At 40.8% G+C, this 24,731-nt stretch overlaps 1 long non-coding RNA gene across 2 annotated transcripts in view; it reads left to right on the forward strand.

The window, feature by feature from the left end:
• The first annotated feature begins 9,377 nt into the window (after positions 1-9,377).
• The window catches only part of LOC121145835, a 152,103-nt gene continuing 136,749 nt past the window's right edge, over positions 9,378-24,731 (forward strand). For both annotated transcript variants that reach the window (XR_005882090.1, XR_005882088.1), the window contains exon 1: positions 9,378-11,894. This is a non-coding gene — a long non-coding RNA (uncharacterized LOC121145835). The remainder of the gene's footprint in view (positions 11,895-24,731) is intronic.

The raw sequence follows: 24,731 nt of genomic DNA on the forward strand, positions 1-24,731 counted from the left end.
TTTGACATTGAAGAAACCAAAAGAGGTGGAACTTGTATAATTGTTTTAAGCTTCCGGGAATAAGAAAGCGTCTTTTTTGAGACAGGAAAGCTTACGACCACATTGTACAACACTGTAGCTTACACAATGTACTGATTTTGACTTAGGAGATTAGCCTTGCGTAAGCCCAGCCATTAGTATCAACTGCCAGGGGACTGGTGTGTTTTGTTGTTGTAGTCTCCCTGATTGAAGATTTTGCAGTAGTAAGATTTCCATCTGTGAGCTCTGGGGAAAGCAGGTGAGTGGTGAATAACGGCACATTTCCTCTGAGAGGGACAGAAACTTTGGTCCAACCCTTGCCTGGATGGGATACCCAGAGATGGAAGTGGCAGCTTTGGGCAGAGCAGAGATGGTTCCTTCTGTACACCAGGCTAACTACTAAAATCCACAACATTTCCTGGTTGAGTGAGTTAAGTGAAAAGAACCAACTAGATTCTTCCTTTTCTATGTTCTCCTGGGAAATGGCTGCTTTTAAAAAAAATAATAATTTTTATTGTTGTGGCCTTAGCAGAGGAAAATTGCTCAGTAGCAAAGAGATTTGGTATTTGATTGTACCTTATTTTGCTCCTGCTTTCATGTGAACCAAGCTTTTTAATTTGTTGTTGTTTTGAAAACACTTCTATCTGGCACAGTTGCCATGGTAACCATGGCTTGGCAATTGACCCTGAGTACTGCCCAAATAGTACTAAAAAATCAGCGCCTGGGGCTGTGAGTGCCCATTCTTCCCTGGAGCACCTGTTGCTAGCAAGCACAGAGTGAAAGATACAAAAGGTGGAAGGTTGGGAGACATTCCCTCAAGTGAAGACACACAGAGGTCAAAAGTACTTGAAAAAATGTTCCCTGAAGGCTCGTTTCCTTGATGCAACCATTGCATTTAAAAAATCAGATGAAAGGTAGTCAGAAAACCTAAGCTGGTGGTGGTGGCACAGGCTGTTTTGGATGTAATCCTAGTAAGCACGTAGAATTGATTGTATTAGGAGTTGAGACTCAGAGAGGAGAGAGTGTCTGACCCAGAGTATGGGCAGACACAATTGAAGGCCATATTTTAATGGTTGTGTGGTGCCTGTGTATGTCTGTATGTGTGTACATGTGTGGGTATAAATGTTGCAAGTTGACCAAATCTGTCCCAGAAATGAGTCAGAGGCGAACTCTTGGAAGCTTGGGAGTCTATTCACTGCCCAGTGCCGACTGGTGGACTGTCCCATCCCGCCACATTGGAAGAGGTCCGCAGCCTAGCAATGAACAATAGAACCAGGGAGACAGGTCCTTCCAGCTCCATGTACAGGAGCCAATTTGGAGCAATGAGCTTGCTGTCTGAGCTGTAAAAGAAAAGCAAAATCTCACCCTCGAATGAGATTCCATCTTTGATAAGCACTGTCACTCCCCTTTTGTGATTTTGCAGGAACTCAAGGTTATATGGCAAAGATCAGATTATGGACATATCCACAAATGAGTCAGAAGACCTAGCCTGACTGTCACCATTTTCTATTGTCTGGACTGTTGGGTGGAGAGATGTTTTTCTGCTTGAGTTAAACTGAGCCACGATGTCTGTGTTTGATATGGAGTTGGTGCTCCCTTTTCTTATAAGCATCATTTGGTTTTGGCTCTAACTCAGAGTAATTTAATTAAAAATATTTAGTAAAGCATTCAAAATTTAATTGACTGATTAGTTAATGAATTTTAGTGCATGGACACTTGGGAGATGCTATAGGTACTTGCTTATTACCTAAAAGGAGTTCTCCAGTCCAGGAGAAGCTTTGCTTATTCTGCCTTTGTGGACCTTTGGAATCAACTTTTGTCTCCTTGCTTCCAGGGACACATTTTGCCTTTGGCTCTGTTATTTTGTCCCTACGGCATATATCTTGCTGACAAAGATATATGTATATATTTTTACAATATTTAAAAATATCTGATCAAGCCAGGGAACTCATTGTGAGGTGCAAAGCAGTGCCAATCTGTATCTGTGATTTGATGGGAGGAATCCCTGCTGAGCTGGCTGCAGGGACTATCACTGTGAGGAAAATGGCCAAATTATCCCAGGGTGACTTGGGAAAAATCATATTATAACTGCCTGTACTCTGGGTAATATGTAGTTATCACTTCTCTATGAAATTACAGAAAACTTGATGGGACCATTGACCATTTTGTTGATGGCAGATCAGTGCTGATGTATCCAAAAGAGCAAATTAGGGAGTTTGCCTAATTTGCCTAATTGGGATGTTGAAAATGGGGAGAAATGGTCCTGATATAGCTCCTAATGTAATAAAAGCTTCAGATTTATCCCGCTTACTCTTCAAAATGTTTTTCTCTCTAAATACAGCAGTGGCTGTTAAATTTGAGTGTACCTCACAATGTACATCAAATGTGAGTGAGTCATATTCTCAGAGCACCTGGATTTATGGAGTGGGGTGGAGCCTGGGAATGTATATTTTAAACAAGTACCTGGGGTCAGTTCCTGCTGGTGTGGGCTAGACTTTGAGAATGCTGGGCCAAAGAGTATAGGAATGGTCATCTCCTACTTCATGAATAGTGGACATTACATAAACCTGACATTGCCCTTTGAGCTGTTACGGTCATTTCTGAATGCGTAGAAAGGAGATGGTTGTGAAACAGGATGTAAAAAGAGAACTAACATCTTTTGTTTGTTTCAGGAAAATTGCTCAATAAATTTTCCCTAAAAGTAGATAAAGAAAATACTCAGAGGAATAAAAGCAAGAAAATTGTGCCAAAAATTTGAAGAAAACTTGGATTTAAGCATACATGTGAAGAAGTTTAATAAATATGCATGCAAGCACTTTTCACCTGTTGGGTTGCTTTTTCTTAATTGGCTGATGAACATCGATGCATTGAGGTGGTATTACAATTATAGCAGAAGTTATGTGATTTTCAAAATAGTTGAGAATTATAATAATAGTAACGTAAAGACATTTTTTACTGGTTGAGGGAAAGGAAATCTCAAATTTTTTTTAGTGTCTGTTGTTATTCATCATGCAGTAGCAATTTCACAAGTATCCAATCCATTTTTTGTTCATAATTTACTTTGTTGTTATTGTTGAAAAGGCACAGAGACAGAGGGAAGGAAGGCAGGAGAGACAGAGAAAGAGAATGAGAGACTGGTCTCATATCTATTGGCTCGCTTCCTCAGATGGCCACATCACTCAGGACTAGGCCTGGCTGAAGCCAGGAGCCGGAAACTTCTCCTGGTCTTCTATGTGCCAGGGCCATGTTCTGTTGGTTTCCCAGTTGCGTTAGCAGGGTGCTGGATAGGAAATGGAGCAGCCAGGACTTAAACAAGTGCCTAAATCAGATGCTGGCATCATGGGCAGTGGCTTCACCTTCCATGTCGAAATGCTAGCCTCTGCCATTCACTTTTTTGATAATAGGGCAAGTGATAATAGAATAATGCTAGTATTATTTAAAACCAATTGTCAAGACATACCCTAAAATTAGTACATGTTCAATACAATCTTGTACTTTTCTGCTACTCCCATTGAAAATACTGCAGAGTTATTTCTAATTTCTGTATCATGACCTTTTGAACCATTTGGATTCTCAGAAAAAACAGATGTGTTTCTGCCAAGCCAGCTAGCCAGCCAGCCTATTCTCTCCCTTCTTCCCTTCCTCCCTCCTTCCTTGCCTTCCTCTCTCTCCCTCCCCTTTAATGGCTTCAATGTCCTGTGCTAAGACAGGCTGGAGTCGGAAGCCTGAAACCCCATCCAGGTCTCTCATGTAGGCAACGGGACCCAAGTACTTAAGCCATCATCTGCTGCCTCCCAGATTCCTTTCAGGAAGGTGGATGGGAAGTGGTTCTAGCATTTGAACATCAGCATTCCAGCATGGGGGCAGGTATCCCAAGGGTGGCTTAACTAGCTGTGCCACAATGCCGGCCCCCTTCCTTCACTTTTGGGTTCTATTCAGAACTCAGTGTGTTCACATTATTAAGGAGAGCCATCTGCTGTACTAACCCACTAGTTGACATAACGTTCTCACAGATACACACAGAGGTCATGTTTAATTAGGTATCCGGGCATCCTATGTATCAGTCAAATTGACATCTAAAACTACTCATAACACTGAACTTTATATTTACTAGTAGTGGACATTGGGCTAGTGTTCAAAATACCCAGGTCCCACATGGGAGTGTGTGGGTTCAGCTCCAGCTCTGTTCCTGAGTCTGGCTTGCTGATGGGAGCTTGGAGGCAATGACTGAATGCGTAGAAAGGAGATGACTCCAGGCAATGACTCCAAGCTCCCATCGCCTGTACAGCTAATCTGGATTCTTTTCCTGGTTCCCAGCTTCAGCTGTGGCCATGGCAGGCATTTGGGGGACTGAAGCAGCAGTTTTCTGCCTTTCAAATAAATAAAAGCAACACAAATATTAAAAAAACAATTTTTTTTATCTCTTTAGAAAACTTCAGAATTTCTATATGAGAATTTCACATAGAAATTAAACTAGCAGTACGTCAAGGCAAGAATAATAAAAAGCACATATTTAGTAGTACTGAAATCCTTTTTGTCATAGTATTATTAGATTTGTGTAATTAATCATGCCATCACCATTGTATGTGTGACTTAGACAATTTATTTGAAATTATTTTAGTTAGAATTCATATTAACTGCCTGCAAATATAACATACAGGCACTAAATGAAATCATTCATTTCAGATCTGAATGTATTAATTTAGCAGCCAAGAAATTCTGACAAACCTCCTGATCTCCTAAGCTCCTGACTAATCAAAAAAAATCTGTGTTTCAGTGATTTTTTGTTGTGGATTCAGCCACTGGGAACTTCCTGTCTCTCTGTTTAATTTCAATGTTAGACTGTTCTGTTACTTAACTGGTACTGTCATTAATTGATTTATAAATAATGTATAGCCCATCTTCTCCCAAGAAAGGATCTGAAGAGTCCAAATCTGACTTGGAAACAACCATAAATGTCCGAGATGTGGATTTCAGTGTTGTCTCTTTAGTGGCTGGAGGTCTCACCTCCTTGCCCAGCACATAGAAGCTCCCCCTTCTCTGCCCCTGCACCTGGCTCAGGCTGGAAAGGAACTGCCGCTGCCCTCTGTTCTCAGAACACAGAACACACCGCTGCTCTGCTTGGAAGCCACACAGCAGAGCCACAGCCTGCAGCCTCCCAGAGCATGCACTGGCAGGAAGTTGGAATCAGGGCAGAATGGAGACCTGAACTGATGCCCGGTGATATGGACGTCCGAGAAATGTCTTAACTGCCACATCAAATGTTTGTTCCTCTAGTCCCATTTTCCATCATGAAAATGGAGAAGGTTACAGGAGTTTTTAGATAAAGGATCTTATAAAAATGCATGGCAGGCAAGCTCTACTTGTTAGACATACACTCTTCACTGAGATGGTGTGTCCTCTGTTTTGCCATCAACACGAAGACGCCCATTAACCATCTCAGTGCTGTGCTATCGTTTGTGCCTCTCCTCCTCCATGATTTTTGTCACCTCCAACTGAGAAGCTTCAAGATCCTACTCCTTTCTGTCACTCAGAATGCTATATAAACTTTCATTGTCTGACCTGGCCTTTCATGTTTGGCATGTTCATAGACAACTAAATATGGTTATTATTAGCCTATGGATCCTCCTGAGGTTAATTTAATTCATAAGCTAGCCAAAGAGGCTAAAAGAATGGATGGAAGCCATTTATTGCTTGTCACAGTTTATAGTTGGTGTATGAGGGGGCTGTTTTGTGGCCTGAGCTTCATCCCTGTGGGGTGTGATATTAACTCCAGGGAGACTATAGCATAATTGCACTGACCTTTGGCCTCCAGGCATAGGCCTGCTGAGTTGGGTGATTGCTTCTGTGTGAAAACGCCCTTCATATCTGATGGCTAGAAGTGCTAGGATGTAATAAGAAGGGGGAAAAAACGTGGGTTTTCTTTAGAGTAGTTTATCACAACACTTGTTTAAAACATTGCTTTAAGAAACACAGCAGAAAAAAAATACAGGCCTATGATTTTCTGATTTGTATGTAACACTTGCTTTTGTTGTCAGTTCTTAAATCTTGGAAAAAGCCGTTGCACTTCATGCCCTTCAAGGGACTTAACCAGGAGAGACATTTGATCCAAGGGCGAGACAACCCCTATAAGTCATGTTTTGTAAGAGTCTTTTTTCCCCTTTGCCAGGCTCACAAAGTCTGCAGTGTCTCCTACCTCTATTATCAGGCCATTGTGGCTGCTCTGTGAGTGGCCATTTACCGGGGGTGCATGTCATTGTCAACAACCTCTGGAGTTACCTTGGCAGCAGAGCAGCAAATACTTGCTGCTTAAGAATGTTATAGGGCCTTTGTGAAAGAGCTTCACCAGGGTGATTTAACTTTACAAAGAAATAGGTGTAGAGTGAACTCCATGGAGACCCATTCTTTGGTAATATTTGCATTTTATAGGAAGCATACATATAAATTTCCCGTCTTGTAGAAAATGGTTTTAATCTTCATGAATGCCATTTTGGCGGTTCTCTTCAGAGAGTGGAATTAATATCCACACGTGAGCTGGAATTGTGAAAGTGTTATTAATCTCCTGAGGTTTTGCTTCTGGCAATGCTGTTTCAGAAATTTCATCACAGTTTAGGTGTAGAAAAATATCACCATTTCTGCTTATTGGAATGCAACTTGCCAAGGTTTCAGTGTATTTCAAGCTAAGGGTTGATTTTTCAAACAGAAAATAAAAACGTTTTTCTAGGCCCCTGTTTGTAACTTGGTATTAAAGAAAATCAATTGAAATGCCAGCAAAGATGTACCACAGATGCAGTTAGAAAGCTATTTTCATGACAGATTTCCTAATTAAGCTGCCTAAGATATTAATATTCTGTGCAATTTGAAAAAAAATTTCTTTTATTGATTACTTCGCATCCTGAGTGTACCTTCCAAGAGTTAGAAAGAAGGCACACCTAGTTTCTGCCAATTTTCCCTTCCTATTTTAAGGAATTCAAATATTATCGGTGTGTAGAGTAAACAGCTCAAGTTCTCTGCCTTGGAGTGCTTGGATTGAGGCCCTGCTGCTCTGCTTCTAATTCAGCTTCTTGCTGACACAGTGAAGCAGGGGAGGGAGGCCAGTCAAGAACTGGAGACCTGATGGAATTCCGAGCAGCTGCCTTTGGCATGGTCTCGCCCTGGCTGCCGCTGCTATTTAGGGAGTGAACCACTAGATGAAGGTCTCTCTCTGCTTCTGTCTTTTCAACAAAATTAAAAGAAAATTAAAAACTACTAAATACAAAAAGAATGTAAAGATGAAAATTTGGTTTTGTCATTTTGTGTGTGTGGTTAGCATGGCTGGAGAATGCTGTCTAATTTCTTGTCTTTGCTGTCCTTTTCTTTCAAATACAGACCATCTCATTCTCAACTAACTGTCTGAAGCATTTTGCCCTATAGAGATGCTGGGTTACTAGATACAAATTAGGGTAATATGTCAAGTTTTCTAATAATTGTTATAAGGAGTGCAAAACCTTTAACGTTTTTGTAAGGGTTGCTCCACCTACATGTACATCTGCCTGGAGTGTATAGAAATATTTTGCTAGAATCTGGGTTTTTGTTTTGCATCCCAAATGCTATTGTGATGTTCATTCAAAGTATTAAAACAAAGAGTATTTATTGAGAACCTTGCCTCACCCGGCTGTTTTCATTTTTACGTCTCTCAAGCACTGGGCAATGCAAATGCTGCTGTTCCATTGCAGACAGTAAGGTGACTAGAATTCTGGACGTTCAGAGGGCAAGGCTGGGAATTGTTGCATCTTGGCTGGCTCCCATGCTACCGTCCTACTGCTGCCACAAAGCAGCGATAGGATCCGAGCTGAACCTGCATGTAACGTGGATTCCTAAGTGCTGTGGATACACATTAAAGTTTAAGACTGGAAGAAGTATGACTATTAAAAATAGTTTCAGGCAATTGAATATAAGGCAATGAAAAAATTTCCATTGGATATGCCTTTTGGTTTTTGGGTCTTTGATTCTTTCTTGATTGCAAGTTACATTAGATTCTGTCATCTTTTGTGTGTTTTACTTCCATACCTAACTTTGAACTTGCTAACAAGGGGCCTAAGTTGGGGTGATTTCTGAGACCTTTGCTTATCTGTTCGGTGGCATTAGTTAAAATGACCTTGTGGTTATAGAACAAGAAAAGTTGATTCTGTTGGAACTGCTCAATATCTCTGTGCAGCCAAGTAATTTTGTCACGATTTCTTTCAGACTTATCTTTGCTTATTATAATTCTTTAAAAATATTCTCTTTTTGTATACCTTCAAAACATTAGAAACAAGTTCCAGGAATAACATCTAACTAAAACAGAAAAATTATAGAAACATTTTTTTAAAAAGATGAAAAATGCTTATGTCATGCACATGAAATGAATTAGTTGATGCTGTTGAAAACTGAATTTGATTTTTATCTTTTGTGCAGTGAAGTCAAACAGGGAAGTGTAGGAGGCTTCCAGGTTCTTAAAGTAGGATGAGCAGAATCACTCAAGTTCATCTGGAGCGAAATGTGTTTTGCTGCTTCTCTGCACTGTGAGGAATTCATTGGGTATTTCTGTCTGAAAGCTTGTAATTAAACAATACAGATAAAGTCATACTTTTGCAAAGAAAAAGAAAATCATTTAAAAATACGTGTTGTGTCTGTTGTTAATAAATGCAATGGTTATCCCTTATTCATTACCTATTGTGACATGATTGGGGAGTGGCTTTAATATTACGGGGCTCATTATTCCCTGGAGATGAGAGCTGAATACAGAGATGGGAGCATCCGGGAGGAGGTGTGTCATTGAATGTGTCCCTTAGACTGAGCTTCATTTCACCACGAGTTGCAGTGGGCTTCTTGATGGGTGCTGGAAGACAGAATTTTCAGAGATGTGTGTAAGGTAGGAAATGAGCTGTTGTTGGTTTTAGGAGGCTGGGAAGACAGGGGCTGTGGGTAGGAATGAGAAAGGTTTTCTCCAGGGAGCTCTTGCTGTTGCAGACCTCTGTTGGTTAGATAATGGGAGAGACCACTTTTTGGGAAGCACATACTTTGATCGACCTTAGGAAACAGGAAGCAAGTCTCAAGCAGCTTTCCTAGAGTTGTTGAGGATGATTACTTGAGATTGTGGCTACAAATACACACACACACACACATGCACATGCTTGCAAACATTTCAGCTAAAAACAAGCTTTTAAAATGAAAAATACAAGGGACTATGTTTATTTCAATATTTATTTGAAAGGACACAGGAAGAGGAAGGGAGGAAGGCAGAGATAGTGTGGTAGAAAGCGAGAGGGAGAGGGGGAGGAAGGAAGAGAGCAAGAGAAAAAGAGAGAGAGAGAGAGAACTTCCATTTGCTGGATTACTCCCAGGTATCTAGAACAGCCAGGGCTGGATTGGACTGAAACCATGGGCCAGGAACTCAGCCTGTGTTTCCTGTATGGAGGGAAGATACCCACACCCCTGAACCATCACCATCCTCCTTCCAGGTGCAGCAGGGAGCAAAGGTGCGGCTCCAGCCCAGGCGCCTCAGTGTGACACAGCCATCCTGAGCAGCAGCTTCACTCACGGCACCACAAGGCCCAGCCAACAGTGTTTATGGTCATTCAATATTGTACCATTTCAAGGCGTGGGCTTGTTCCATTTTCTTTACTAAACAGAATAATTTCTGAATAAAGCATGATCTCAACAATCAGTTGTCAGACTGACAAGAAGGTAGAACATTCAACTCCTGTTTAGTAGAAATAATATTCTCTGCATATTTACTAACACCTCCAAGAATTTGAACATTGTACTGCAGAATCACTTGAAAGTGTTTGATGAAAGTGCAGAAATTAATTCTCGTGAATATGGAAATCTCCATTTAAAATTCAACTCCCATATAATTCAGGTGCAAGTATCTTTGGTGGACACTTTGCAAATTAGTAGATATGAACTGTCATCTTCTACTAGTGGATTGGCTGGCCATTGGGGCTGCATGGAGATCAGTAAAAGTGCAATGACGAAGGTCTCTGTGAAGACTGATTTTAGCAAGCACTTTGCAATTTTACCTAAAGGGAGTAATCCATGTTGGTCTCTAGGCATGAAGCGTAATGATCTGTTTTATTATCGTTAATTTATGCTCAAACTTCCCTTTGCTCTTCTTTTTAACCCACATAGCAATTATGCAGGCTAACTCTTGCCTCAGGGAGATGCTGCGGTAGGACTAATTAAATATTAATATTTAAAGGACTTAGACAACCTTGTAAGTAATATGTTAAGAGGAGATAAAATCATGATGACCCCTTTAGTGGCAGGAATGTTAATGAAGCACTGGGATCGCGCTTCCGTTTAATGCCCATGTCCTGCCTCTAATGAGGGGCAGGCAGCATAATGTTGGAATGAAGGACAAGGGTAACCTATGGCTGTTCTTCTACCTCCTGGTATGGAGGCCTAGAGCCAAGTTTCTAGTATTTGTAAGTTGATCTAATTTTTCTTTCCTAGACCAGAGGGATAAAATCCCACCTCTGCTTTTGGATTGTCAGGATGGCATGTGTGCCCATAAAGGATGGCATTGTGTGCCCATAAAGGACTGTGATTTTTGTTAATATGAATGAATTTCATGGGCCATGAATTTTTCTGAGTTTGAGACTTGTAGATTTTTCCTTTTATCCTAGACCTGTGTCTAGGTGAGTAGAGATGGATATGCTCTGTTAGAACTAATCTTAAATTTAGAAAGAAGAAGGAGAAATGGAAGGAAGACAAGGAGAATGTAATGGTTAATTTCAGATGTCAGCTTGAGTGGAGACAGGAACGGCAGGATATCTGGGAAAACATCATGCCTGTGTTTGTCTGGGGGATGTTTCGAGGTTGGCCTGTTAGTCTGAGTGGGCTCAGAGGGCAGCCTCCATTCTCCATGTGGGCAGCACCGTTCAGTTGAACAAAGTAGCAGAAGGTAAATTGTTGCTCCTGTAGCTGGATCTCGCTTGTCTTCTGCCCTTAGCTACCAGAAACTCCAGACTCTGGTCTTTTCAGGGCTTACTAGTCCCTTTCCTACCCTCCAAGTTCTCGGTCCTTTGGACTTGGACTGAACCATACCATTGCCATCTTAGACTCTCTCACTTGCAAAGTACTGTGGGATTTTTAGCAACCATGATCCCTTTTACGCCCTCCCTCCCTTGCTTCCTTTCTTCCCTCTTCTCTGTTTTTCCCTTCCTTCCAGTGTATCTCTTCAGAGAATGCCGATTAATACAGAGTAGGACAAAACACCTTTCAACTCAGTCCCAGACTGCAGTTGGAGCAGGGAAAGCAGTCTGTTGGCAGAAGATGAGGGCTCACTGTGTCTGTGCCTTATCACTGTCAAAACGACATGCCCCTCCAGTGTGGAAGAACCACAGGAATGTTTAGGAAGCCCTGGCTTAGAGATGACGTAGGAACTGCGTTTGTTTCCTAAATTAGAGGACGATGAATTTGAATTAGAAATTTTTCTCATTTCTTAAAATTGTGTTTTATTTTCCCCAAATTCATAAAGAAAAAGGAACTGGACTAAATGAAATTTGCAATTCTTTTTTGCAAGTGAAATAAAAATTCAATGGAAAACCACTTTAAATACATCAACAGTAACATCTGAGATGTTTCTGAAAATTCATCCACTTATTGACCAAATGCTTTTTGGCGATTACTCATTAACAACTAGAGATATTTAATGAACTGTTTTTCTAGTGGAGTGTCTGTGAAATTTGGTGGTATTTTTTGTATTTTGATACAGACTTAGAGCCCAGCGATGTTGTGCCAAGTCCGCTAGCCTTCTAATTAGCTGTATCGAATAAATAACAGAAGCGATACGCCCGTGCTGCACAGCCACTATATGATTGCTCTTGTGTGTTAGACTGCTCATTAATCTTGTAAGTATACATTCTTTTTGTCCCTGCAGTGCTACATCATTAAGTGCTATTGATTGATTCTTAAACATTCAGTAGGTATATATTGTTAGATATGGCGGGGTGACTGAAAACAGCTTGAGTTTCTCTTTTATCTAGGACAGATATAGTCAACTCTCACTATATATGGGATTATTTTTTTTTGCTAATTATCCTACTAAGTGTAACCCCCAAATCAGTTCTTGAGTCATTGGCTATTTGTATGTTCCTGCTGAGATCTAATCTAGTAAGGTGATCTTCTACCTTCTTGAATCAGCTCTGATTCTGCACAAACATGCCTTTACGTGACTTGTTTAGTGTTTCTGTGGCTTTTACCTTTTCATGTTTTTGTTGCTGATCATGAAAGACCCCCAAGCCTAGAATAGAAGTGTTGCTGGATGTTTCTAAGTTGAAGCAGGCTGTAGTGTGCCTCAAGGAGCAGTTCAGGTATTCAACTTCATCCAGGCATGTGAGCCAGGAACTCTATGCTAATAAATCAGCAGCGTCTGTTCCTAAAGATGGCTTTAAATGGAAGCACAACAAAAGCCGTTACATATGGATCAGTTGGTACAAATATTGTGACATGAGACATACAGGGATCCAGTCCTCTGTTTGCCTGAGTGGCAGTGGTTTGGGACTGGGTGATTCAATGTTCACAGTGACACCACCAATGTGACTACTGGGATAATGAGCATTGTTTTTGTATTTTGGGGAGCTGTAATAAATAGTTGTTTCCCTGATTTCTGCTTTTAGTGTAGACTGAGACACATGCTTCTCTATGACCCGTAAGGAAGCAGCAAGTAAATAAATGGGGTAAAAAATAAAAGTAACAGGTATATGGAGCTAAACCATATTTTTTTTACCTTAATTATCAACTTAAAAAATGCTGTACAATGAACCTAGATGATTTTGAGTCTGGAAAAATATTTGTGATGTGACTGAGTCTTGTCTGTGCATGAGGACTTCTTTTTTCTTAGCTTCTAATTTGTGACAGTGCTCAAGGTACTTGAAAAATAAGCTTCATTGGATGATGCATACAGTGACACTGAGTGAAAAAGATTTGGTAATAAAAATGAAGTTTTGATATGTATAGAGGCACTGGCCAACTGGAGACCGGACGTCATGAGACAGAACTCCTGATGACTTTCAGGCTAGCTGGAGAGCCACCTCCACGTAGGAAGCTGAGCAATCATGGCCTCTGTATTTGCCAGCTCTGCCTTGTGCGATCTGGGTCTAGTAGTCATCCTGTCCTCCTTTTTGAGTCTAATCTTCCCCATGATCTTGATGATCACTATGATTTTAATAATAACCGATAAAGCCATTTGTGTCTATCCATGTACTCAGGACATGCAGAGTCAATGGGAAAGAGAGATGTGGGACACTGAGAAGGCTGTGAAGACATGTGATGTCTTCAAGCTGGGAACCCAGGAAAGCTATTGGCTGTGTCAACCAGAAAGCCCGAGAGTCATGCCAACGGATGGTACAAGGCTCATGTGGTTCATGCCAAAGGCCAAAACCCAGGAGTGCCAGTGTCTGAGGGCTGGAGAAGGTGGATTCCCCATTCAGGCCTCTTGTTTAGGAAGACCCTCAACAGACTGGATGATGGACACCCACATTTACCACATTTTTGCAAATTTATGGGACTGGAGACTATATTGGTGTGTATGTATGAACTGGAGGGCCTGTATTAAAGACAAAGGAGAAATATGATTTAATTTGAATTTTAGTTGAATTATTTCTAGGAATTAAATTTATTGTATGAGTAACTTGGAGTGGTCTAATTTGCCTGCTAGTTTGTTGATAAAAACAACTATTCACTCCAACGTTGTGCCAAATTTTACAACTTATGAAGATGGAGAAAATGCTCTTAAAGTCAGAGGCAGGAGAAATCATAGCTTACAAAAACCATTCTGGTGCCATTCTTGCTGGATATTCTTCAGATAGAATTAAACTGCTTCTCGAGGAGGCAAGCCTATCAAAATTCCGAGGTACTGAAGGTCTTAGAACTCAATGTTGTTAATGCCTTGTCTCCCCCCATCTGTTTCCCTTAAACCTATTATTCCTGTGTTTGTGATGGAAGGATCAGCAGTACAGCTAAAGACAAACTGATTTCATAAGACCTGCCACAGGAAACTTCATTCTTCATGAACATTAACTTAATAAGGAAGGGGGTAAGATATTTTAATTGCTTTGATGAATCCAGGAACTGTTATCTGGACATTTGAAGTAAATTTTAAAAAGTTATTGTAGCATATTATTGTGGAACTTTGAACAGATAATGCCTGGCCAACATTATGCTATTTCCTACCCTTAACATGCGTAACTTTTAATCTATGCCTTTTAACGTCTGAAAGACCAAGCTAAAAAACAGAGTAACCATGAGGGACTCCACATCATAATGATGTGGAGTGTCCTATTATTGTCAGCCTCAAACACTTATATTATTTTAGTGCCAAAAATAGGAAGAAATTTCTATCTAAATATATTTAACTATTAGGAATTGTAATGCAATGAACTCAGTTCACCTCAGCCTCCAGTGTTGGTTTCTACGCTCAGATTGACTGGAGAATTTAGCTTCTCTTTTAATCATGGTGCTGACAGCGTTCAGCATCGAGTCCATGGATGCCTTCCTCATAGTGCCTATGCCAGTGCTTCATGCAGGTGCAAAGCTGAGTGGTCTTAGAAGAGATTTAATTAGGTGCTGATCATGGATTGTGGCTGCCAAACTGTTCACTTTGAGTTGGGCTGCTGTAAGCTTTGTTTACAAATCTCTGAGATTGCTTCCGCCATTGAGGCTGACACTGGAGCAGAGAACGTCTTTATGCATCCGCAGAGAACCTGAGCGGAGTACCTACTGCTTCCCCTCATTCTGTCCACAGGGTTCACACTGAGGCTTTCTAGGACTGTTTAAGGTCAGTTTCATTTTTCCCCAAAATGGGCCATGGAGCTTAATTTTTGGGACCTGTAAACCTTAAAATCCCAGAAAGCAAAAATAATCTTTTTCAACTCATCATTGAATAGACTTGGTCAGGAACCTACAGAGACGTTTTAAACTAGACAAAATAATGTCTCAGCTACAGCCCTGAGTGATCACAAAGCAATTTTAAGTTGTTGGCTCAATGGAGCCAGCTCAGCTTGGAAAGCAGATCTACTCCAACCCCAGGTCAATGTCTTTCCTGCTTGGAGCTCAAAGGTCTTTCCAAAGCTTCTTCCCCATCAGCGTACTGAGCCCCCAGGCCTCCTCTTCACAGACTTGCATTCAGTAGGTGTGGACTTGGACACTAAGGGAAAAGGCTAAACAGAAATCTACTGAAAGAATGAAACGTCGCACAAAAATCAGAAACCAGAAGTAACAAATGTTAGAAAACTCTATTCATAATAGAACTTCCTCTGTTTCCTCTAATTTTATTTTATTTAAAAACTTTGATTTTAAAAGTTATTTGAATGGCAGAGGAATAGAGAGACAGAGACAGGTCATGTGTCCCTAATATCTACAACAGTTGCTATTGGGACAAGTCGAAGCCAAGAGCTTGGAACTCCAGGTCTCCCACATGGGTGCTGGGAATTCATATATTTAACTGCCATTGCTGTTTCCCGGGGTATGTGTTAGCAGGACCTTTGTGACAAAAGCGGGTTGGAATTTAAACCCAGGACCCAGACATGGATGGGAGGCTTTTATTGGAGATCTTTACTGCAGCATTAAAAGCCCTCCTCGTTCCCTCTTTGGGAATAGGCAATCTGAGCAGGTGACATCTTTGTCCTCAAGAGCTCCTCTCTTTGCCATCTGTGCTTTTCTCACCTGTTCTTTCTGTCTTCAAGGTGCACACACATGCTTGTGCCCTAGTTGACTGTAAGAGTGCTGAAATGGATACCGGCCTAAGGAAGAAGAGCTTAGGATGAACTGTGTGAGGTTCTTGGATCTCTGATCATTATTGAACCCAACACTCATTCACTTGGTGCACGTTTCTTCCATAGGCAACCTGTTAAGCATACAAGACAATGGGGAGCAATAAAGCATGGTGATGAAATGAAGAAAAACCTGTGTCTGTCACTCAGATCGAGAGAACAAAACACAAATCAAAACGTATTTTAGAGCATCATCAATGCAGTTGGCATGAGTAGAAGTGACATTTTCCGTTCGTGTTGCTAGAATACTGGTGTGTCAGAATGAGTGTGTCAGAACAGGCTCTTTTGTTCTGTTTACTCATTCATTATGGTAGAAGCATTTATTGGCTGTTGACTGTTCTGCCCAGATTCTGCAAGGAACATAAAAAAAAATGTGATCATTTCCCTTTGCCCGAGACAGTCAAATTGGAGAGCATAAGACTGAAATTCATGGAACAGTTTGAGAAATATCCCGAGGCCAGTACTTGGTGGGGATGAGCAGGATGGGTCCTAGGTTTGGTTGGGCATGGAGTATCAGCGCCCAAGAAGACTTAGAGGGCAAAGAGGAGATTGTTTAAGCAGGATATCTGGGTCAGGCCCTGTAGTTGGTATTTAACACATACTTAGGTTTGGATTAGAGAAGATAGTGCATGTTGGTTTTGATTGGTACAATGATGCTGTTAATCTTTAGCTTCTTTAGGGATGTCCACTGAATGCCTGGTTCTTCCCCCTTGCTGGTCTTGAGAGCCTGCCTTACTGAATTCTTCTAGATTAAATGGTTGATGTACTTGGCCTTGTCATCACCTTTTTATTTTTTTTACTGGGGTGCAATGGATAAGACAAAGAAGTTAGTTGTGTTTATCCAGATGTATACTGAAGTTGCCAGAATGCAGAAAGTAGTATGAAAACATAGTCAATAAACCACTATAATTTTCTTGGCATACCCAATATTCACGATTCCCATCAATGACAGATTGTTGTTTTTTTTTTCTAGCTGGTAATGCACGAGAGAAATGATCTGGCCTAGTCATTTAACTGTTGGATAAAGAACCAACTCATAGAACATAATAAAATAATGTAATAAATCAAGGAGATTTTTAGGGCTGTGTTTTGCATAGAGGAATGAATATGAATATGTTTAAGCAAGGTTCTTCTCTGTTAGACTTTAAAAAATGAATAATAGAACTTCCTTGTAGTTTGTTATGAATACAAATTATATGCAAACACTGGGAGAGAAGAAAGCAAGAGTGCAATTTAAACTTTGGCATTGTCTTTTAAAGTATAAGGCTTGTCAGAATAGGAGAGATCCAACCAGTAGGCTACTAGTTCCATAAAATAGAAATCTATACTTCTTTGTTGACGTGGAAACAATATTAGTTATGGAAAGAGAGAAAATACAGTGATATCTAGACATATAGTCATTTACAAGATGACTAAGATCAATCCAGGAAGGCAAAGTCTGATGCAAATTTTCCATATTATTTTAGCTATCAAGATATTTCATTCTTAGCTCCTATGCAGAAAAAGCATTTTCATGTACATGCTCCAGTAGGAATGGCAATGTTTCAAGCAAGGAACCCTGTGTCACTTTTAAATTATTGCTGTGATAGCCAGTTGGTCACCTGTCTGCGAAAGGTGGCAGTTTCTAGAACTGAAATGCATGCATGCCTCCTCTATTCCCAGTGCCAGTCTCAGTTGCTCCCAAGTTTAGCAGGGAATACACTAAACCCTGGAACATCTCATGGTCTGGCAAGACTTATTAAAGTGTCCACATCTGCCTTAAGCAGCCAGCACGTGGGTTTCTTCTGGCCTTCAGGAAGTTTAATGTGTATAAACACACCCTGCAGATACCAAATTTTCTGGGCATAGACACTGAGTCTGCAATTTCTTTTTACCTGCTTTCTCTGTCTCTCTATCCTTGTGGACTTTGCTTCTCCCCGCTTCCAAGCAAACCCTCCCTCAGAAGCTACAGATCATTCTTAACAGTCACTGCTCACTTCTTGGTGAATTAAATTTAAGATTTCCCTGAGTACTGAGGGAAAGATCTGGGCCAGCATAGTCCCCGTGGCACACGAACTCCTTGGTTTGTTCATCGCACATTTGCAATTTATGGACCTCTCTTTCCTCTCAGGGGGGAAGAAAGATGGGCACAGGAGGGAGCTAAGAGGTGCTGGGCTTGTGCCTTGAACCCCTCCTTGAACCCTGTGGGAGGGATTTAGCAGGTCAGTCAGAGAGATTCTGGAGGAAGCAATTTCTGGGTATAAAGGGACAAAATGCACGGAGAAGCATCTCTGTATTACAACAGAAGCTTGGGGGAGGGCTGTGGAAGGGCTGGTGACCTCAGAAGGCAGCGAACAGTTAGGAACCCCTGGGAAGACAGGTTGTTGCAAGCTCGGGTCTTAAGGGCCAGCAGAAGGCATTGCACTGCTTCCTCCTGGGGAAAAAGAGGCCTAAGGTTCAACTCGCTTGTTTTGGATAGTAACAAAAAGCTATCGGCACAACCCTGTGGCTTTAAATATCCAGAGAACAAACCCGTGGGGGGAAAGGCAGGCTGCAGTGTATGTGTGCCATTGTCCAAAAGAACATGAAATTACAAATCAATGAGTGGGCTTGAAAGAAGTTTAACATTCGTGTTTGTGAGTCTATTTTTAAGCTTTCCCTTTGTAAGGCTGGGAAAGGAGGTTACATGAAGTTTAGCTCTCTTCATGTAAGCTCCTTCAAAAAAAACCACCTTTCCACTTTCTGTTCTGAGTTGGCAGCAAAAAAAATTTTTTTTTATTTTGATAGCAGCTTCTTGTCAAAAGGAAATATAATTAGAACTGAAATTTTAAAATGCACCATAATTGTATTTAAAGCTTTGATAATTTGTTCACATAGGAAACGTTTGGTTAATTTGCAACAAGCAGCTGTGCTGAAGTCAAGAAATGATCTGACGATTTCTTTCCTGTTTTAAAAATACCGTCTCCCCTGCTGTCTGTTCAGAGGGATGCAGTCGATTGCAGTGGAGGGTGAATTAAATGCTTGGTATAACTTTAGGAGCGCCACGTCCGTTTAGTTTTTCTGTCCAACTGCACTTTTTCAGATGGCTCACGTCGTCTTGGCAGGTGAAACCTCAGTCTGCGTGAGTCTGTCACTTGCTCCTCATCTTTGCCCTGAACCTCTGCAAATCCTCTCCTTTCTTCCAGTCTCTGTCGCACAAGTGAAGATCTTTTCTGTTTGGGAACAAGTAGAGAGCTTGGATTTTCCCTGCCTCCCCAAGAATGGTGGATGTGTTGCCCACATACAGAACTGGATCAATAAATCACAGGGGGCATAAAATACTTCCTAGAAATATTCCTTTGTCACAAACTATAAAACTACACATGCTGCATTTCAGAAATACTCAGCCAACAAGATTTAGAGTCAAATAGGACACAAATAAAAGAATTAGTTATTCTTCTTGGTTCATTTCAGCTAATGTGAGCAATATCACCACCAAATGAAATACATGATGGCCACTTTTTCTAAAGAATGTTATACCTTCTGGCTATATGTACTGACTGCACCCTCTGACCTTCCACGGCCTTGGCAGTCATGCGAGGGGTTGGATCTGAGAAGCTGTGAGATTTGCAAGGGCTGAGAGGGCCAAGAGCAGGTGTCCTGGAGTTAAATGTCCTGACACTGAATCCCAGTTCCCTCACAACTTAGTTAGCCATAACTAAATACATTACTTTCCTCAACATGTCAGGTGAGAGTGATGGTGGTACTGCCTTTTCCAGTGTTGTGAACATTTGGAGTTGTCTGTAATTACTGTTATTGTGCTGGATTAAATACCGTCCAGCCAAATATTTCTAGCATATAAGAAGTTAAAGGGCTCCTCTGGGAGAGGAACACTTTCCCTGAGTGCAAATTCTGACCAATTGACAGAGACTCCCAGTTAAAATCACTTGCATTCCTAGTTAATTCTTCCTTCTTCTTCCAGCAAATTTTAATTAAAATAAATTCTGCAATGGTCATTTTCTAATTTCACACTTGAAGTGAAAATATGTACAGGAATTATTTGGATTAAATACAGTTCTCTTATTACTCAATTTTGTTGTGTGGTCTGAATTGCTAGATGAAGTCAAAGTAATTGGAAGAGCACAAAAATGTACTTGGAGAATATAAATTCCAGTCTCTCATTCCCTCTGGGCCTTTCTTTCACCATGATCTGATATTGATTTGAAAAAGTAGAATGGATGGAAAAAAAGAATGCGAATCAATTTAGATAATTAAAATAATTGAACAGAAGTAAGAAATTCAATGTTGGCTCTAGTTGTGATGCAGTAATGAATTCTTACTTGTCATATACATGGTTTAGCAAGAAACTGATAAAATCTGGATTCTTCCTGTAATGTTTTATGCTGTCTGAAATATTGGCATTGGAGCTATTTTTTGAATACACTCCTGATGTCCTTTATGATTAAAACAATTAAACTGAAAAATAAGTTCAGCTTTGTACTAAATTCTTATCCGTTTAAGCAAATTTATGCGTAACTGAAGTATCTTCATTGAAGGACACTAGATTTCTGAGGGTCTCCTAATTATAGTCATGTATTTCTAAGTATTAATATTGTAACCAGGTAACTGTAGAAACTGGGTTTTGGTTTCTTAGGTGGCTACAATAGCCTTACCTGGTGCTGAAAGAATAGTCCTTAGAAAAATACGTGGAAATGTTTTCCTGTGGAACTGTTGGCTTCCAGTAGTGCAGGTTGAGGATGGCCTTGAGTAATAAGATGACAATAATAATAAAGATGAATGGTTATGTGTAATCGTTTTTACAAGAGGTAAAGAACATTCACATAAGTGGGATTTGACCTGTTAGCTTCACCTTTAAAGTGATAGCGGCTACCATCACAGAGCGAGCGAGCAGGACTCATGCAGGCTTAAAAACGTGAACCGAAGAGCAAAGGAGAGCTTCCTGGTGGGCTGCTCTGACGTAGACAGACACTTTATGGTTGTTTCCCTGATGGTCAGTTTTGTGGGACTGGCAGGAAACTCGCTGTTGATTAAAGGGAAGTTATGTGCCGGCAAGCAGTCCAGAACCACAGGGTTGTTAATAGTGGTATGTGGTTGCAATTTCCAGAGCCCATGAAACTGCTTCCTTATTCGACTCTGCAGCCTAAAGCAGGAAAGATGCAACTTGTTAATATACGTGTTATTAAATGTTGCGTCTAACCTCAGAACACGGAGTGATGATCATTTTTAGCTGTTACATCTCATTGTGAAAAGGAGCTTGTCTAACACCTCAGCAAGTCTCCAGCAGCCCTGGAGTGGTGTGGAGGCTGCATGTTTTGCTGGTTGGATTGAACAGCGAGGATGTTGGTTACAACGTTCTTTTAAAAAAGTTTATTTTATTTTATTAGAAAGGCAGATATACAGAGAGGAGGAGAGACAGAGAGGAAGATCTTCTGTTCGCTGATTCACTCCCCAAGTGGCCACAAGGGCCAGAGCTGAGATGATCCAAAGCCAGGAGCCAGGAGCTTCTTCTGGGTCTCAAGGCAGGATCCCAAGGCTTTGGGCCGTCCTCGGCTGCTTTCCCAGGCCACAAGCAGGGAGCTGGATGGGAAGTGGGGCCGCTGGAATTAGAACCTGCACCCTTATGGGATTCCAGAACATACAAGGTGGGGATTTAGCCACTAGGCTTCTGCGCCAGGCCCACAACTTTTTTTTTCTGGCCAAAGCTGGTGATGGGGGGCAGACGATTTGTACAAATTTCTTCTCTAACACTATCTGTTCAGCAACCTGAAAAATCGTTCCCTCAGTAGTTAGAACGACAGTTTTCCAGTTTTCTCTTCAGTATGGTTCAGATGCAGCAGACATTGATTGAGCCCTGCATTGCATTTAGCAGTCTGCTGGGTTGGGGTGGGGGCAGGGATGCAAGTCCTAAAGCAGTTATCCATGTGGGTGACATAAACTTCTACAAGACAAATCAAACACCGAGCGACGCTTGCTGAAGGGTTATTTGCTCCACTGCGGTAAGCCTAAAAAAGGAGGCTGTCTCCCAGGCCCATAAAGAATGAAGGGTAGTCCCAGTTAAGAGTTAGGGAGCAGACGTGTTCACGCTGTGAGTCCAAGGTGCAGCAAATTACAACACAGCTTGTACACCACTTTTTAAAAAAGATTTGTTTATTTATATTGGAAAGATAGAGTAAGAGAGGAGAAATAGAAAAATCTTCTGCCCACTGGTTCACTACCCAAGTGACCACAATGGCCAGCACTGAGCTGATCTGAAGCCAGAAGCTTCTTCTAGGTCTCCTACTCAGGTGTAGGGTCCCAAGGCCTTGGGTTGTCCTCTACTGCTTTCCCAGGTCACAGGCATGGAGCTGCATGGGAAGTGGAATAGCCAGGAAATAAACCATCTTTTTAATGGGATCCTGGCAGGTGCAAGGTGAGGATTTAGCTGCTAGAATATCACATTGGGCACTGTTCACCACTTTTGATACTCTACAGGAACTTGAGCATGCTTCACTTTCTTACTTTATCTGTTTTGAGATCTGCCACTTCCTACCTAAACCATCTTCTGGGTATCTCTTTAAATGACATGGAACATAATCACGGAATGCTGAATTAAAAATTGATCCATAGTGCTACTCAATTTTTTGCTAGGATGCACCATTTGATTTTTATAAATGCTGTGCTGTTCATTGAAGACCTTGGAGTTGGAGGTTCCATTAGTTTTAATCTATTCACAGAACTTGGGGATTGATTGTGAGGGTGGGTGAGAGATTAAACCACAGCTTTTCTTAGAAGCACTGGATGGAAAGTAGACCTTGTGATTCTGGCAGCTAACTTCAATTTGGACGTTGAATGTTTCTTCTATGTACCTGGCAGATATTCTCAGTTCACAAATACATTGGAGCTGTAGTGTGCTTCCCAGCAGGCAGGTAGCCAACAAATGTTTGTTCAAAGAGTGAAGGTTCGGGGAGGACAAGTCACACCCAGTGCATGATGGAAAGCCATAAATTTCTGCTTCGACTGTTGCTTTTTACATTGGTGAGAAATATCAAGAAATAATACAGTACTCTCCCTGATAGGATAGAAAATCCAGCATTAACTTCTGGTCAAGGCTATGGTGTAGAGAGAGTTAACTGTGTAAAGAGGAAAGTTTTTGAAAGAGCTGTTAGACATAGTTTGTGGTGCAGTCCAATAATTGTTGATTACAGGAGTCACTGGTGTTTAGTTCCTGCCTGTGGTTTTAATTAGTTTTAATGAATGTAAATCGTGTGGTCCTCTCCTGGCCTGCTCAAGTTCATTACTCACTGGGTTGTCTGCACCTGGTTGTTTCAGGATTAACTGTCACGCTTAGAAAGAAGAGGTCTGTCACTCACACAGCAGCAAGCAAAGGTGGTTTTCTTCTCCCAGGGAAGGCTGTCTAATCCACACAGAGCAGGTGGCCTGAGCCCTCAGTTCCTGTGCCATGACCCACAGGTGCCAGGCTGTCATGGGGCGAGGGGTCATACATCCCTGGACATTTGCCTGATATTTCTGATGTATGCCTATTAATCGCATGTCAATGGATGTACTTATTTATTTTGAGTATGATTAAATTTGACCTGTTTTGAAAAATTAGGGGGGTGTTCAGGGTTTAAACTGAATGTAGCCTATTATGGAATTATTTTACAGGTTAAAGGAGGTCCAATAATTGCTTGGTTATCCAGTCTTCCTGTAGGTTTGAGTAACCTGCAAAGCTTTAAAAAAAATCCCAAATCCAAGCTTTACTTCAACCAATTAAATGAGAAATTCTTGGGTTCTAATTAAGTTACTTTGGGATTGGATTCTCATATACGTTCATATAAACATACATTTACATATATATATATATATATATGCATGCAGTTTTAAATTAGATAAATCTCACATAAAATTCCAAGAACTCAAATATCCCTTGTATCAGTATTCATCAATTTTAAACATTTTTCCATGTTTGCTTTATCATCTACTATCTCAATCAATATCAATCAGTATCTGAAGGGATTTCAAACACGTTCAACTCGCTTCTTTTGGACTGGTAACAAAAAGCTATCGGAACAACCCTGTGGCTTTAAATATCCAGAGAACAAATCTATAGAAAAATTTGCAGAAAAATGGAAGTAAAAAATTAATTTATGCATATGAGGATTCTCTAAAAAGTTTCTGGAACTTTTATGCGTGGACTTCAAGCGGTTTTTTTGTGCCAAGATAAATCATTTAAATTTAGTTTTTCATAAATTCTTTCATTTTATGATTGATTTTCATTCTTTGATATCCTCCTTAACGTTTTGATATTTCTTTGCAAACTATCTGAAAGTAGGATGCATACAATATATCTCTTTGCCCAGTTTTCAGTGCGTATATCCTAAAACAAGAATATTCATTTACACAACCAAGTTATAGTGATAAAATTCAAGAATCTTAATGTGAAAACATTTTTTAAAATTAATAGGCATCAATTTTTATTGTCTTAAAAATACAAGCATGATCAACTTGCTTAGCAGGCAATCTTCACAGTGACAGAATTTAATCTGCAAAGTATAATTCGGTATTTCCTATTTTCATGACTGTAGATGTTTTCCATCTGCTAGTTCATTCCTGAAATGGCTGCAAAGGCCGAAGCTGTACTGGACCGACACCAGGAGCTAGGAGCTGCTGCTGGGGCTCTTCCTTGGGTGGCAGGGGCCCAAGCACCTGAAGCCATCTGCTGCCTTTCCTCCCAGGCTGTGAGCAGGGGGCAGTTCAGAAGCATAGCAGCCATGACTCAAACCGGTGCTCTTGTGGGATGCACTGTGAGCGCTCTTTTCAGCCACAGAGCCACAGTGCCACTCCTACCATGACAATTTGAAGAACCCTGGACAGTTAGTCTGCAAAGTGTCTTTATATTTGGGTATCTTGGCTATTTCTCTCTTTATATTCAGGTTGTATGTTTTTGGTGATATACTA

Source organism: Ochotona curzoniae, unplaced genomic scaffold, assembly GCF_017591425.1.
Source record: "Ochotona curzoniae isolate NIBS_2020 unplaced genomic scaffold, NIBS_Ocur_1.0 scaffold_3835, whole genome shotgun sequence".
Taxonomy (NCBI): Eukaryota; Metazoa; Chordata; class Mammalia; order Lagomorpha; family Ochotonidae; genus Ochotona; species Ochotona curzoniae.